The sequence below is a fragment of the Chrysochloris asiatica genome, unplaced genomic scaffold (genome assembly GCF_000296735.1).
Source record: "Chrysochloris asiatica unplaced genomic scaffold, ChrAsi1.0 scaffold00140, whole genome shotgun sequence".
NCBI classification, from domain to species: domain Eukaryota; kingdom Metazoa; phylum Chordata; class Mammalia; order Afrosoricida; family Chrysochloridae; genus Chrysochloris; species Chrysochloris asiatica.
The window spans coordinates 7,624,112-7,640,123 of NW_006408658.1; the positions used below are offsets into that span (position 1 = coordinate 7,624,112).

At 48.6% G+C, this 16,012-nt stretch overlaps 1 pseudogene; it reads left to right on the top strand.

Annotated features, from left to right (window-relative positions):
• Nucleotides 1-15,127, top strand: part of LOC102836496 — a 31,370-nt pseudogene extending 16,243 nt beyond the window's left edge.
• Nucleotides 15,128-16,012: the final 885 nt, after the last annotated feature.

Sequence of the window (16,012 nt, forward strand, 5' to 3'; positions counted from 1 at the left end):
GAATACTCCCAACAAGATGGATTGGCCAAGTGGCAGCATCAATGGACTCAAGCGTGGCAAGAGTAGTGAGGTTGGCCCATGATTGGGCAGTGTTTCGTTCTGCTGTGCATAAGGTCGCTATGGGTCGGTACCAACTCAATGGCACTTAACAACAACAACAAACCAAAAAAAGGTCAATGGATCAAACCCACTGGCTGTTTCGTGGGAGAAAGAGGAGGCAGTCTGCTTCTGTGAAGATTTACAGCCTCGAGAACTCTACTAGAAAATAGTTCAACTCTGTCCCCCAGGTTTGCTGAGTCAGAATCGACTCAATTACAGTGGGAAGGTAACTAAAGATTAGACATTCTAGTCCAACGGGCACCTCAGAACAAAGGCCTGGTGATTTACTTCCAAAAAATCAGCTGTTGAAAACCCTATGGCTACTCAACAACAGTAACAAAGACAACATATTAAAAAAAAGAAAAAGAAAACCTTATGAAACACATTTCTACTCTGACAAACATGGGGTAACTATCAGTCAGAGTTGACTTGAAGTCAAGTGGGTTCAGTTTCGTTTTAAAGCTTACAGAAGTTGAATTGCCTCTTTAAGAAGAAGAATCCAAAAATGCTTTACTTTGTAGAAGTTCTAAAATACACGATTAGGTTCACACAGTCCTAGGGCCCCTCGTTGGGCACTGAAAGGTAGCCCGGAGCTCAAGCTTCACCAGCTTCCTTGAAATCTACCTCTGGGAAGAAGGGAGGCTTTTCACTGGACATTTGGTTCTTAAATTTTGAACTCTCTGAATAAAAAAAAATTAAAAAAAAAAAAAGTTGGGGCCACTGGGGGACTCAAAAGAAGACATAGCAAACAGAAATGCATTCCACAGTGTTGGAGAAGATGGTTCAACATGATAAAGAAGGCAACCCTTCCGGGATAAGCTAGAGTGTACTATAATCCCAACTAAAATTAACAACTGGGATTTTTTTTTTTTTTTTTTAATAAAGGCAAATACTACAGTTCATAGACAATCATATTAAAGATTTATTGTTAAGTGAGGAAGGAAGGTTCCAAATAGTGTTATAACATGCAAACCTATGTATTAAAGAACAACAAAAAATTACACACCTATATATGCACACAAGAGTCCCCAGGTGGTGCAAACAATTAAGCACCTGGCTACTAACTGAAAGGCTGGCAGTTTGAACCCACCCAAAAGTGCCTCAGAAGGAATGCCTGGCTATCGGCTTCCAAAATATCACAGCCTTGGAAACTCCATAGAACTAAGTTACTCTGTAAACTTTTAAAAATTGTGATTGTGTAAACAATCACATACACACAAAAAAAAAAAACAAGAAAGAAGTACCGTTCTACTCTGACACATATGGGGATGCCTTGAGTTGGAATCAACACAACAACTCATACTGGAGCTGGTACACACACATACACAAAGATCTCTGGGTAGATACATGAGAAACCAACCGCCTCTGGCAAGAGGAGCTGGGCAGTGGGGACGAAAGAAAAGGGGGCCAGTTACCTTTCACTATGTCCTTGTGCATCTTCTAAACTTTGTGCCATTAAAAAAAAAAAAACTAAATAAAACTTACAGAGTAATGCGACAGTGTTATGGGAACACTGAGCTTCCATTAAGGGTGATGGAAACATTTGGAAACGGATAATGGTGATGGCTGGAAACATGCTAAACATAATTCATGTCATTGAACTGTACATGTGAAGAATGTTAAAATAGCAAGTGTTTTGTGACATTTATACTTACCACACATTTTTTAGAAAGTAAAAAAAAAAAAAAAAGATAATGTGACAAGATGATGAAAAACTTTTAGAAACAGTAGTGGTAATAACTGCCCAACATGGTAACTGTGAAGAGTGTTTAAATTGTATACCTAAAAGTGATTAAAATGGTAAACATTTGTGTTATATATGTGAGGGTGCTTCAAAAAAGGTCATAGAAAAATGGAATTAAAATATAATGGACTTTTTCTATAAACTTTTTGAAGCCTCCTCATATTTTGTCACTATTAATAATAATACGGTAATGATAAATATAGACTGGGAATCAGAAAGAGACTGAAATTTACAGGCATGAAGGGGGATCATTAACCATATAATAACAGAGATACCTCTCCTCCCTAACCTGCTAGCCACTGCCCTATCCCATCCTTTGAAGATTTCATGGAGGCTCTGCAAGATCGCTGGGCCTCACCCTGTCTCCATTCCTGAGTTTTCAAAATGAAAAATGGGACCCCAGGGTTCAGCCTCCCTAGAGCCTCCCTTATTCCACACCCAGCCCAGCTCCCACCATTGCACCTCTGACTCACCGGCTGGGCTGCCTAGGAGGTCCTCCAAGATGCAGCAACTACTCGGAAGAGTGCCCCATCGTGGCCTGAGGCAGAAGCTACAAGAACAAAGAAATAAGAGAAAACTCCTGAAGTAAGGTCACTAGAGTAGTGAGCAGCCAGGATAGCAGGAGAGATAGAAGGGAAGGAGAAAAGAGGGAAAGAGAGAGAAAGATGGGGAAAAGGACAGAAGGGAAGAAGGCAGAGAGAAATGTAAAAGAGTATGATAGAAATGGAAGAGAAGAGGAGGAAAGGATTCAGGGTACTTGGTGGAGGCTAGACCTGAGGCAGGACTTCCAGTGGGGGTGAGGATACAGAGACAGACTTGCAGAGGTGGGGGCCACACAGGTATTTAAGGGGAGTTAGGACTTTCCATTCTGTACCCTCTTCCAGGACCAGTGGCCAAAACCTCCAGGGCTTGGTGTCAAACAGCCAGTCAGGGAGATGTAAGGGGCCTGGGGAACTATGAGTAGGGCAAGGGCGGAACTGGAATAACTGAGGCAGGGAGCATGAGGTCCCAGGGTCCCCCTACCCCCACCCCTAAACATGTGTGACAGGTTGAGGAAAACAGGCTAGAAGAGGCTATTTTTAAACAGGAAGAAAAAGAACGGGCCATCCCTGGGGGCAAGCCACCATCCCTGCTACTAAGATGGCCTGGCTCTTTGGGGGTAGGGGTGAGTAGAGTGGGCAGGACCCCTAGACCGGGCAATCAGGTCTCCTGCCATTAGGTAAAGGTTAGCCCACAAACTGAGGGCTTCTGTGTGATGGTTTTAGGGGATATTCACAAACATTTTAAGGAGCCCTGGTGGCACAGTAAAGTGCTCAGCCACTAACCAAATGGTCAGTGGTTCAAACCTACCAGCTGCTCCACAGGATAAAGATGTGGCATTATATTTCTATAAACAGAAATACAGCCTTAGAACTCTTATGGGGCAGTCTTCTCTGCTCTATGAGTCAGAATCAACTTGCATGTGATACTCATGAAATTGTTCCAATGATTTCTGCATTCCTTTGAGCCACCTCTCTTTGGAATGGGCACAAATATGGATCTCTTCAAATTTTTTGGTATACATGAGTGAGTGTCTCCAGTGCTCCATCAGTTTGTTCAAATACTTCAACTTGTATTCCATCAATTCCTGGAGCTTTGTTTTTCACCGAAGCTTCACTGCAGCTTAAGACTTTTTCCTAAAATGCCATCGGTTCTAGATCATATGTTACCTTTTAAAATGGTCTAAGATCAACCAATTCTTTTTGGTACAGTGTCTCTGTGCACTCCTTCCATCTTTTTTGATGCATCCTGCATCATTCAATATTTTGCCCACAGAATCCTTCAGTATTGCAATCCAAGGCTTGACGTTTTTCTTCAGTTCTTTTAGCTAGAGAAATGCTACGTATGTTCTTCCCTGTTGGTTTTCTAACTCCAGGTCTTTGTACATTTCATTATATTTGATTTTGTCTTCTCAGGCAGCCTTTGGAAGTTTTCTGTTCAGTTCTTTTAGCTCCTCCTTTGTTGTAGTTGCTTTAGCTTCTCTATGTTCAAGAGCAAGTTTCAGGGTCTTTTTTAACATCCATTTTGGTCTTTTCTTTCTTCCCCGTCTTTGTAATACCCTTTTGCTTTCTTCGTGTATGATGTTCCTGAAGTCATTCCACAACTCCTCCGGTCATTAGTGCCTAATGTATCCAATCTGTTCTAAAGATGGTCTCTAAATTCAGGTTGAATATACCTAAGGTATTTTGGTTCTGGTGAACTTGTTTTTATTTTCTTCAGCTTCAGCCTGAACTTGCATATGAGTAATTGAAGGTCTGCTCCAGTCGGCCCCTGGCCTGGTTTTGGCTAAAGATACTGAGTTTCCTGGTGTGGCACTGGAGGATAATGCACTGGGCCACAAGGTTGGTTTGAACTGCAAGGTCAGCAGTTCAAACTCACCAACTGCTCCTTGGAAACTCTAGACAGGGTCACTAAGAGTCTGAACCAACTTGATGGCACTTAACGACAACAACAAATATGTAGTAAATTTGATTCCTGTGTATTCCATCAGATGAGTCCGTGTGTATAGTCACCATTTATGTTGTTGACAAAAAGGTATTTGTGATGAGTAAGGTCTTGCAAAATTCTATCACACCACAGCACATAAGTAGTGCTTACTACTGTTGTTGCGGAGTCCTGGTGTGGCACTGTGGGTTAATGCACTGGACTGCAATGCTCCTTGAAGTTTGGTGGTTCAAGCTCACCAGCCACTCTTTGGAAACCCTATACAGGATCGCTACGGGTTGGAACTGACTTGACGGCACTTAACAACAGCTGTTGTGGCGAAGGAGTCCTGGTAGCATAGTGGATTATAAACTGGGCTGCTAACTGCAAAGTCAACAGTTTGGTTCTAATCAGCCACTTCTCAAGCGAAAGACGAGGCTCTCTGTTCCCATAAGGATTTTATAGCCTTGGAAACCCTACACAGGGTCGCTATGAATCAGAACCAACTCAGTGGCCCACCACCACCACCATTGTTGTTGTTAAGTGCCTTTGAGTCATTTCTGACTCATAGTGACCCTGTATAGGGCTTCTGAGGCTTTTAAAAATCTTTGTGAGAACAGAATGCTTCATCTTTCTCCTGCAGAGTAGACGGTGGGCTCAAACTGACCCTTGTGGTTCTCAGGCCATGCTTATCCTACAGAGCCACCATGCTCCCAGTGCTTACTATATGCTAGACTGCAAAGTCAGTTTGAACTGCAAGGTCAGTGGTTCAAGTTCACCAGCCACTCCTTGGAAACCCTATACAGGGTCCCTATGGGTCTAAACCAACTCAATGGCACTTAACAATAACATGCTAATAAAGAACTTTATATGAACTAATCTAATCCTTGGGTCCTGGTGTGGCACTGTAGGAGAAGCACTAGGCTGCTAACCACAAGGTCAATGGTTCAAATCCACCAGCTGATCCTAGGAAACCCTATACAGAAGTCACTATAAGTTGGAACTGACGTGATGGCACTAAACCACCACAATTTAATCCTCATACAACCCTATGAGACACATCTGACTACTCTTCTTATTTTTAAATGAAGAAATTGGGACTTTCCCCAGAAGTTACAAAGGGACAGTCTGGATCTAGTTTAGACCTGTGTTGCCTGTAGTCACATGGGCTATGAAGCACTACTGTGGCCTTGAGAATAAGGTGTGCTGGAAGTATAAAATACACACCTGAATTTGAAAGCTTAGTACCAAAAAAAAGTCAACTATCTCATTAGTTTTTCCTATTGATTACATGAAGAAATTACAAATTTTGGGATATATGAACATATTATTAAAACTAATTTCACATGTTCCTTTTTAGTGTGGTGGTGGTTGTATGCCATGGAGTCAGTTCCAACTCATAGTGGCCCTGTATAGGTTTTAGGGGCTGTAAACCTTTACGGGAACAGAAAGCCTCATCTTTCTCCTGCTCTTTTTAGTATGTTGTTGTTGTTGTAAAGTGCCACTGAGTCGGCTCCAACTCACGTAGGGTTTCTGATGAGAGGCTGGTAAGTTTGGACCACTGACCCTGTGGTTCAAACTGACCTTGCAGTCCAGTGCATTATGCCACATGCCACACCAGGACTCCCCTTTTTTAATATAGCTACTTAGAACATTAAAATTGCATTTGTAACTTGCTTTATTTTATATAATGTATTCTGCTTACCGACTCTCAGAAGTAATGGAAGCATTTGCTGCGTACCTTCTATAGGCTAACGCAGGCTAGAAGCCCCACTGAAACCCGTTGAGGACCAGAGAGACAGGTAAGTCTCCAATGGCAGACAGGTCATGGCTAGGAGTGAGGCGCATTGACCAGGAATTCAACCTGGATCCCCTTCGTGGAAAGTCAGAGGTCTTCCTCTGAACCACCGTCCCAAATACTTGTGAAAATCAGCCAGTGAAGACCCTCTAGTCACTACAGTCCAACCCCTAACCGATCATGGGCATGTCCCAGGACCAGGCTGCTTTCCGATCTGCTGTGTGTGGAGCTGCTATAATCAGAATGACTCTGCTCTAACAGTGTACCACAGATGAACTTAACTAATGATGTTCTCAACAGCCCTCCTTCAATGACAGGTCTGGGAAACAGGAAACCACTACACTCTGAGAAGGGCCCTGCCCCCTCCTGGGCCTCTCATAAGTTCCTATTCCTGAACTAAAGGACTTAGGCCAGGTCAGAGTCTTGGGACTCCTCCTCATAGACACAGTTCAAGGTGCTAGAAGTGCAAACTGGAACCAGACTTCAGACCTGGTCCTACCCCCAAGGAGCCTCAGGTTCCAGAAGACCCACACTAACTAGACAGTATAAACAGCTCAAGGAACCTTTACCAGCCTGGAGGTCTGGGAAGACTTCCTGGAGGAGGCAGCTCCTTGAAGTTTGGAGCAGTACCCTGCTGATCCAACCTGGACTCTTGAGCCAAAGAAAAAAACTGGTAATACTGATCCTCTCTTTATTTAAAATTTTCGTATTTTACTCATCTTGGATTTTTTTTTATTATTATTTTACTTGATTACTGAGTTTTTTGGTACCACCTTAAATTTTGTACCCTTACTTGTTTTATCCTAATCCCACCCTTGGTTTGGTGGGTTAAGCCTTTGGTTACTAGGATGCATCACAGAATCCCACACGTAGGTAGGAAAGGATTTGGTTGAGGGGAACATCATCTTGTTGTAACAGCATGGCCACATTTTGAGAGATTCCCCTCTTCCCCTACCCTGAGGGCCCAGCTCAAGCTCCAACACCCCCACCACCCTATCCTGCCCTAACCTCTTCTTGTCTCCCTCTAGCTTCTCTCTGTGGTACTGTGGTGACATCTCACAGGGACCTGGTCCCATCCCTGCCCAAAGCCTTTCCAGGTGCCTAGTGCCCTCAAGTCAGGGATAGTTGGATGACGCATGTGAAGACGTTTTAGGTGAAGAAACAGGGAGGAAGTAACTTGCCCAATTTGTGGGTGACATACCCCAAGCCCAAGCCAGGCTGGGCTGGGCTGGCCATCAAAACTCTCTCATGTCACTTCTTGCACCTGGAAAGGCCTGGGATACAATGTGCCCTTAAAACTAACTGCTGACACTGAGTGAGTGAACTATACTCCCCCACTTTCCGGTACTGAAGCTACAAGCCAAATCTTCTAGAAAAGTCCTGACTACCCACTCAGGCCCCTAGGCCTGTGAGGCTGAGCCACACAGCACAGCACTATGTCTGTTGTCTCTGCTTGCTCCACTTGTGGGGGACCTCTTTACCTAACTTTCACTCTGATCTGGGTACCTGAGGAGTCTACATTCTGTATCCTCCCTGCCCCCTTACAGCAGAGCTGAGGACCCAACCAGGCTCATGAGGGCACTCAGTCCAGAAGTACGAGGCATCCTTGTGAGTCAGTCCCTCTTCAGCTCTAACTGCAGTTGGTCTTGTGGAGCCAGTGTTCCCACCTTCTGTCCTCTTATTACCATTCAGCCTCCAAAGGTACGAGTTTACATTTCACTGTCCCTTCTCTATCCACGTCTTCCTAACCCAGTGCCAAGGACAGGCACACAGGCCACCTTCATTTCCTAGGTGCCCACTGTGTGCCTGCCCCTACAAGATTTCCACCTTCATCTCATTCATCCTCACAACAACCCCGAGACCTGGCGCTGACGCCCTGATCACGGAGCACAATGCTGAGGCTACATCAGGGAGAGACTTGCCCAGGTCACTTGCCGGAGGAGCCAATGGAGGTTTTGGAGGATGTGTCTGCCTCTGTCTTGGTGGATCTGGGAGGATGTGAAGGATCAATAGGAGGCTGCCAGTTGTAGGACGAAAAAGTCTTTCCAAAGGGAATTGAATGTGTACAAGGCCTGGGGAGGGAAAAGGGCCTGGCAAAGTCAGACATGGGGTAGATTTCAGTGGGGCAAGGGCAGGGGATATGAAGGAATAGTACTGAAACAGAAAGTTTGATGATTCACCCTGGATCACCCACAAAGCTTGCTGACCCATGAGAGTGTGACCCTTTCCTGGAGGAGATGGGTAGTACTGGGGTATGAGCTCCTTTGCATGTTGATTTGCATAAGTGGGTCTGCCCTGGGCCTGGCAGCCTGTAAGTCCCAATTCCTTCACGTAGCTCTGGAGCCTTCTCACCAGAAAGGATGCCTTCTGAATGGTACCCTTAGCTCCCATGTTTGCACAGAGCCTAACTCTGGGTCCAAAGGAAGACCCAACACTGGGTGGGAGGAGGCAGACCCAGGATTTAGACCTGAGACCGCAACTCATACACATCCACCCCATCCCCCTCCTCTGTACAGCCCTCCACACTCATTCATAGACCCTATGGTTTCTCAGCACATGCAGGCAAGCTAAGGACCCCAGCATCTAAACCACAAGGAACCTCTCAAAACTCCCCACACTCTGTTCCCCAAGACCAATACGCATCCAATTTTGGCCAGGCCTGGGTCTAGAAACCACATTCCCCCGTACCACAAGCACACACCACACAACCTCAAGGAAAGCACACTCCCACCCCACCCACCGCAGCACAGCCTGTCTGGTCCCACCACCACCACCACCACACACCCCTCAGTGCCCACACTCCCTACCAATAAGACATTGGATACAACTACCCCAGAGCCCCAAGATACCTAATACCCTCCCCAACATACCAACCTCCCCTAAATCCAACCACCAGTCCTACCTATAGGTAGGGCTAACTCACTCCGTCGTGCTCCTGGGGGTTCTCAGGACTCCAACAGCTCATTCGAGAGGCCTTAGTGACACTTCCCGTAGATATGAGGAACTAGGTGGGGGCTGGGTTCCCAGTTCAGATGGTGCAGAAGTGGCCCCAGCCCTGCTGCATAGGGGCCAGCTCTCTGCAGCCCTGAGGGACAGGTAGCAGTGTGGTCTTCAGGAATGGGATGGAGAGAGGGAAACTGATTGGCCACTGGGCCAAAAAGCTTATTTGCTCAAAGACTGGTGGCTGCCAAATGTCAGCCCCAAGGAGGGATCTCTGGTCCTACCCTATGAGTCACCCAGGCCCCAGGAGACTTCGGGTCCATCCTAATTATAGTATAGCCCATCCTCTAGGGTCCCCAGAGTAGCAAGAGCTGATGGGGTATGAAGGGAGCCTCTTAGAACAGGGAGAGCTAAGTTGAGGTCCCAGGGCCTGGAGCAATGAAGAGTCACCTCAAGTACCTTGTGGAGAGCTGGAGGCTCATCAGCACATCCCTGGACCCAGGCCAAAGCCCCCTTCCTGTCTAGGACACAAGGCAAACCTAGATCCAGTCCTGGCTCCACCACTTCTTATCTGAAGCCCTGGGCAAGTCACGTCATATTGGAAGCCTTGGTTTCCCCTCCACAAAGCACAGCTGTCAGTCCTGTCTCAGAGAGTCTGGCATGGCACCCAGCTGACAGTGACGCATCACATTATGTATAAGAGGCCATATTCTCAAGTCATCTGCTCACTCCTCTGCGACCAAGGCAGTCACTTCCTGTCCTAGCTCCAAGGCCTTAGCGGGTCCTGACTAGGGGGGCCTTGGAGTGTTGGGCTCACAGCCAGGCTTTCGGTGGAGGTTCCCTCAGCACTCAGGTTCCCTCCTGACTACCACATCCTGCCTCCAGCCCGGACCCCCTGCAGGGTTCACACTCCAGACCCCACCCTGAGCTCACCAAGGTGGCTCCAACTCAGAAAGGACCTTGGAACAACTAGCAAAAAGTGAGTCTTCCTCCAATTGCCCCACACCAGGGCGTGTGGTTCAGAGGACAGGATGGATTTCAGTATCCCATACCCTGCTCCCTTGGGATGCCCCCTGCCCCCAATGGTTAAGTGCTCAGTTATTAACCCAGAAACTGGCAATTTAATCCCACCCCATGGCTCCATGGGAGAAAGACTTGGCAGTCTGCTTCTGTCCAGATTACCATCCGTTCTAGTCTGATTTATGAATCAAAACTCAATCTCCAAGGGCAGCTACCTACAACAGCATGATTTTAAATATGCTGAGATTACAAAGAAGTGAAATAGCTGGTTTCCTGGGCCATCTGGACTGAAGTAGGAGAGGCTGAGACCCAAAGTGCCTCTCTGGGGTCTGAGACAACTAATCAAATCAAGTCACCCCCACAGGGAACCAAAGGCAAGTGACACACAGCACAGTCTGCAGACTTACAAATGGGAAATGGGCTGAGTCCAGTTAGTAAATACGAAACTCCAGGGTCCCTGTGTTTTGTCCTCTGGTTGACATCTGACCCCACCTTAGTCATGTCTCCCACTCACCTCCAGAGCCACAGCTACTTCCTCCCCAAACCGTGCCCTGCTCATACCCAAACCCCACTCTGGGAAAGGGCCAGGCAGCCAGTGAGGTCTCAGGTGGGAATGTCAGAAGCACCTCACTGATACATAAATGAAGCTGGAAGTAAAACAGTTCGATTCATAATTCTTAGGTTTCGTCAGAAAGTTTATCATATATGAATTCCTTCAGGTCCCAGTATGACCTCTATTCCCAAACGGATCACTCTGGACCCTGCTCCCTTCTCTATTCTGACAGCTTCTACCTACCCCACCCCAGGGCTCCCTCCCAGTTTCCTGAGTTCTCTTCACCTGCAGCCCTCTGGTCTAGCCCCGCAAGAAGAATAGCTTCTGAGCCTGGCACCCAAAACCCTCCACAAGCCCACCCTTCCCCACTTCTCCAGCCCTACAGGTTTAGCCTTAGCCAGGTACTTCCCACCCCAATGGGCAAGCCCCCAATACCTGTGGAGGCCTGGGGACACTAGGCCACCCTGTACTAGGGCACATCTACCATGACACAACTGAACTCTGGCCTATCCCCTACATCTCGGTCACAGCCACACCCTATGGGGTAGAAGGGACTTCCCATAGCAGAGCAGAGCCAGCCTTCCCTACCAAAGGGGGATGCTTCAAGATGACTATTCCAGAGGGTTCTCCTGGAAAATCCATGCTCTGGACCATGGCCCCCACATGGGGAAGGGGGGTGAGTGGAGGACTCAACATAATAAATGAGGCAGAAACAAGAAGACACAGGGCCAACACTAGGGGGTGATGGGAGTGGGCAGGGCTGACAACAGAATCCACAATGACAGGCTTGCTCAAGTGACAGGGACCCGCGGAGCAGCTGAGGACCAGTACTGGCTGTGTCTTTGTGAAGGCAAGCAAAAGGAGCTTGGCTCACTCCTTTCTAAGTTGCTCAGGAACCTGAAGGAGTCATTTGGTGGGCTCCCTGAACCCCAGAAGTAGCATCCTAGGAGACTCGGGCACCCTCGGTAGTAGCCTCATGAAATGGAAAAGGCAGAAGGTAAATGTTGCCCCATCATTGTTGGCACCCAAAAGGGGACGCTGCCTATGTGGGCAGGGTGTAGGTGACCAGACTAGGAACATGGTCAGAAGGGAAAGAGAGAGGAAAGGGGACAAGGCCCACAGGTTCTTGCCTCCAGTCTGACAACCTCTCGCCTCCCCCACTTTACAGCCAGATAGCAGACAAAAGAGCCTCCCCACCCCAGCCCACTCTCCAACAGGGTCACTGGGGAGCATGCTCACTCACTCATTTGATCTAGCTGGCCCTGCTAAAAGCCGATCTTGAGCAATAAAGTGCTTCCTATCTACCACGTGCTGGGCTAGTTGATTGTAACAACTCAGAAAGTACACAGCATTAGCCCATTTTACAGATGAGAAAACTGAGCCTCAGAGAGGTTGAGTAACTTGCTCAGGATCATGAAGGGGCCGCAACAGTCTGGGGCCACTCCCTCCATGCTCCATATCCTCAGAGGGGACCCCATGGAGACAGCCAGGGACTAGGAAGGACATAGGAAGGTCAGGCAGAAGAGGATGGTTGAGAGTCAGAAGGGCCTTGAAGGTCATGCTAAGACATTTGCCCGTACTCTCTAAATAGGGAGCCATGGCAGGGACTAGGGCGCCTCGGATAGAACACGAGGCTTGTCAGACAGATGGGCGTTCCTACTTCTGTGAGACTTGGGATTCATATAACTATTCAGAACCTGTTTCCTATATAATGGGCATTATGCTAGCTTCACCTTGTGAAGAGTAAATACACATCCTCAGTGTGACCAGTTCTAATTTCCTTCTTCATCCCCTACCCCTACCCTTGACATCCCACCTCCCTAAGAGAAAAAGCCAAAGCCTTCCAGGCCAGCAAGATCTGTCACACACCCCCGGTGCCCCCACCTCAGGGCTGGGCACTGGAGCTCCCTGGGCCTGGAATGTTCTTGCCCATATATCAGCCTGACTCACTCCCAGAGTTGTCTGGAACCTTCTCAAATGAGAAGCCTTCCTTCCCTGACCCCACTCTTATAAAGTGCCCTCATCAGTCTTCTCCTTACCGGTTCACTTTTCAGCATCTCCCTTATCACCACCTGACACCACATTTATTTGTGAATCATTTTCTTAACTGGACTATCCAGGGAAACAGGGACACTGTCTCACTCACGGCTACACCGCCCGGGCTTGAACAGTGTCCGCCAAACACTCAGGAAACATTTGTGAAACATATGAACGGACATCTTCAGAGGCCTGGTTTGCAGCAGGTGGTCAATATGTGGCATCTGCCGTGATTTTCAGCATTTGCTGTCTGCCCTCCCACAGTCCCCCTCCAGCTCTGCTTCCCTTGCCCAAGTTGTTCCCCTGGAAGCCTGTGGGTGGCAGCAGGAGCCGGGATGCACACAAGTAGGGAGGGGAAGGGCAGAGGCAGGTCTATAGAAGGCTGGGATCTGAGCCCAGCCCACCCAGGGTCTCTACCTGGTAGGGAGAGCGACAGTTAGATGAGGCACATGTCCAGATACAGTGCAGAGGTCTGGGAGTCAAAGTCACAACTCTAGGCTCCTCGGCACCCTCCACCATTGGATCTGTCCCTACTCTGACCTCTGAGGCTGTCCCCACCACTTTGTGCTGTGTTATCCTGATAAAGATTGTCAAAGGGGCCCTCACTCACAGAGGAGAAGTGCTGACTCTCACCCCCCAACTCTGCCCACCTCCCAACCATTGCCCCACAGCAGTCCCCTGGCAGGTTAGAACCACACAGACTTCCAGGAGGCTGAGACCGCCCCCAACCCTAGGGCTAGTGCTGCCCCTCCCCTGCCAGATACCTTCCATGGCTCCCCATTACTCAGAAAGGCTTCACCCTCTGACTCCTGCCATATGCTCCTCTTCTCCCCTCCTACTCCTCTCTCCCACTCCCCTAGTCTTTGGTTTTGTTGTCTCCCTCAGTCTAGAGTACCTTTTTCTATCTTATCCTTCAAACATCATCTGCTCTAGGAAGCATTCGGACTCCAGGCTGGGACAGGGACCTGGTCAGGATGTCATCATCTGTGACTCTGTCACACACACTCCCTACCTGACCCTATCCTCAGCCCGGGCAAGGAACTAACTTCCTCATGGTAGGAGAGGGTCTGGGTCCCTCATGTTCCCACCCAAGTTTGGCACACAGTGAATATCAGTTAATGGAATGAACGTTTTCGAATTTTACACACGGAGAGCAAGCAGCCCAGAGAGAGCAACGATTTGCCCAAGGTCACACTGCCAGCCAGTGGCCAGCCTCCTGCCTCCTGCTTCCCAGCACCAGGCACCTCCCACTCTCCCTATGCCCACTCCAGTTCCAGCCCCACCCTCCTCCATGCCAGACTCCAGCTCTGCCTTCTCCCAGTACTCCACAACTACCACCCCTCAACCTGCTCCTTTAGGCATTTAACACCCCCAAAAGGGGCTCTGGTAGTGTAGTGGCTACAAATTGTGCCGTGAACCTCAGGGTCAGCAGTTCGAAACTACCAGCTGTTCCGTGGGAAAAAGATGAGGCTTTCTGCTCCTGTAAAGATTTACAGCCTTGGAAACCCTGTGCAGGGTTGCTATGGGTCGGAACCAACTCCACAGCACACCACCACCACCACCACTGCCATCAAGTCTATTCCAACTCACAGGGACCCTCCAGGACAGAACGAAGGATTGCCAAGCTAGCTTCATCTTTCTCCTACAGAGAAGCTGGTGTGGTTAGCAGCCACTGCACCACCAGAATTTCTTTCAGGCATTTGTTAAGTGCTGTCAAGTCAGTTTCAACTCATAGCGACCCTGTATAGGGTTTCTGAGGAGTGGCTGGGAGATTTGAACTGCTGACCTTGCAGTTAGCAGTCCAGTACTTAGGCATTCAGGAACTACCTAATTCAACTAATTTCTAGAAGGGCAAAAAGAGTCCCATAGAGCAGTAAACACCTAACCACAACCATACCGCAAAGCAGGACCCAGACCCAGGCTTGGTTCCCGAGCATGAGCTCAGTCCCTTGGATAGAGCCTGTTCCTTGGAAGAACTAGGAGAGATTGTGTATGCCCAACCCCCCATATGACTTAAGTAATACCGGAGCAGCCCCCATCTGGCCCAGCCCTGCTATGAAAAATGTAGGTTTTCAGGGCACGTGGGTGGGGGTGGGGGTAGAGTAGATGACTATCCTGGCTCCTGTCCCTGGAACAGACCAGGTTCTGTTAGCCTTTGGCCACCGGAGGTTGAGTGCATTCATCTTTAGCACTGAGGAGACAGAGGGAGGAGGAGTAACCCTACTCTGAAGGGGTGCTCTGGTACCCCATCACCAAGCATGGGAGACCTATCTCTGAGCTGCCCTGCTGTCATCTGGAAAAGTATCAGTCTCCAGTCTGGCCCTACAGGAGGGGCCTCTTCAGACTAAACTGTTGGTCCCTTGCCTTTTAGACCCACACAGCAGACCGCCTGGATGAAGTGCCCACTGAAGAGATAGAGAGACTGAGGCTTAGTGGTAAAGGCGGCACCCAGCTCTCACATCAAAGGGTGTAGCACTTGGGCCCCCAACTGGGACACTGAATGCAGGTCATATCTGCACACAAAGACCAAAGCTTGATGTTTGCTCCAAGAATGCACATTTGTCCATTCTGGTGAATAGAGCCAGAGATCACACGTGACACATGTGCACACTCAGTCCCCCCACCAGAGGTATGAGGAGTAGGAAAGGACTGAGGAGCAGACCCAGGAAGGAGCTCACCCAGCCAGGAGATCTTCCAGGAGGAGGAGGATCCCTCCCCATAGGGCTCCCACTCCCTAATCACCCTACTACCCAAGGCTGTGTGAGAGCAGCTGCTGTGTCTAGGGCACGAGAAAATGCTAGGGGAGATACTGTGAAATACTTCAAGTCTTGTGGCCAAGGCCCAGCCTCCTGCACCTTCACTCAAGGACTCCAGCTCAGGTCTCTGCCCACCATAAAGGGACTTAAACCTGGGTCTGCCAGGCCACATCCCCTGCTGGCCCTGTTAAGTCCACCCAGGGTCCCTGACCTTATTCTTTGGCCAGAACAGCCCACTACTACCTGGAAATGAGTGGAGTCCGGGGGTCGCCCTCTAAGATGACTATCTCTTCTGCTACCACCCAGCCTCTTCCAGGGCCCAGTTCTCAGATTTCTTGAAAGGGAAGCAGCTGGATGGGTCTGCTGAGGGCTAGAGGTTGGGTTGCAGAAAGCACACAGGACCTGTGTGGCCAGGATGTCTGAATAGCTGGGCTACTAGTCCACGTAGCAACCCAGAGAAACACTACAGGTCTTGTCTGGCTGGTGCCATCCTGGCCTAAGTGGGACCCAAAGTTTAGCTTTAACTTAGGGGGACCCCAGTCCAATTCTAGGATTTGCAGGCTCTTGTAACCTAGAATTTCAGAAACTCAGAAATTGAGAAT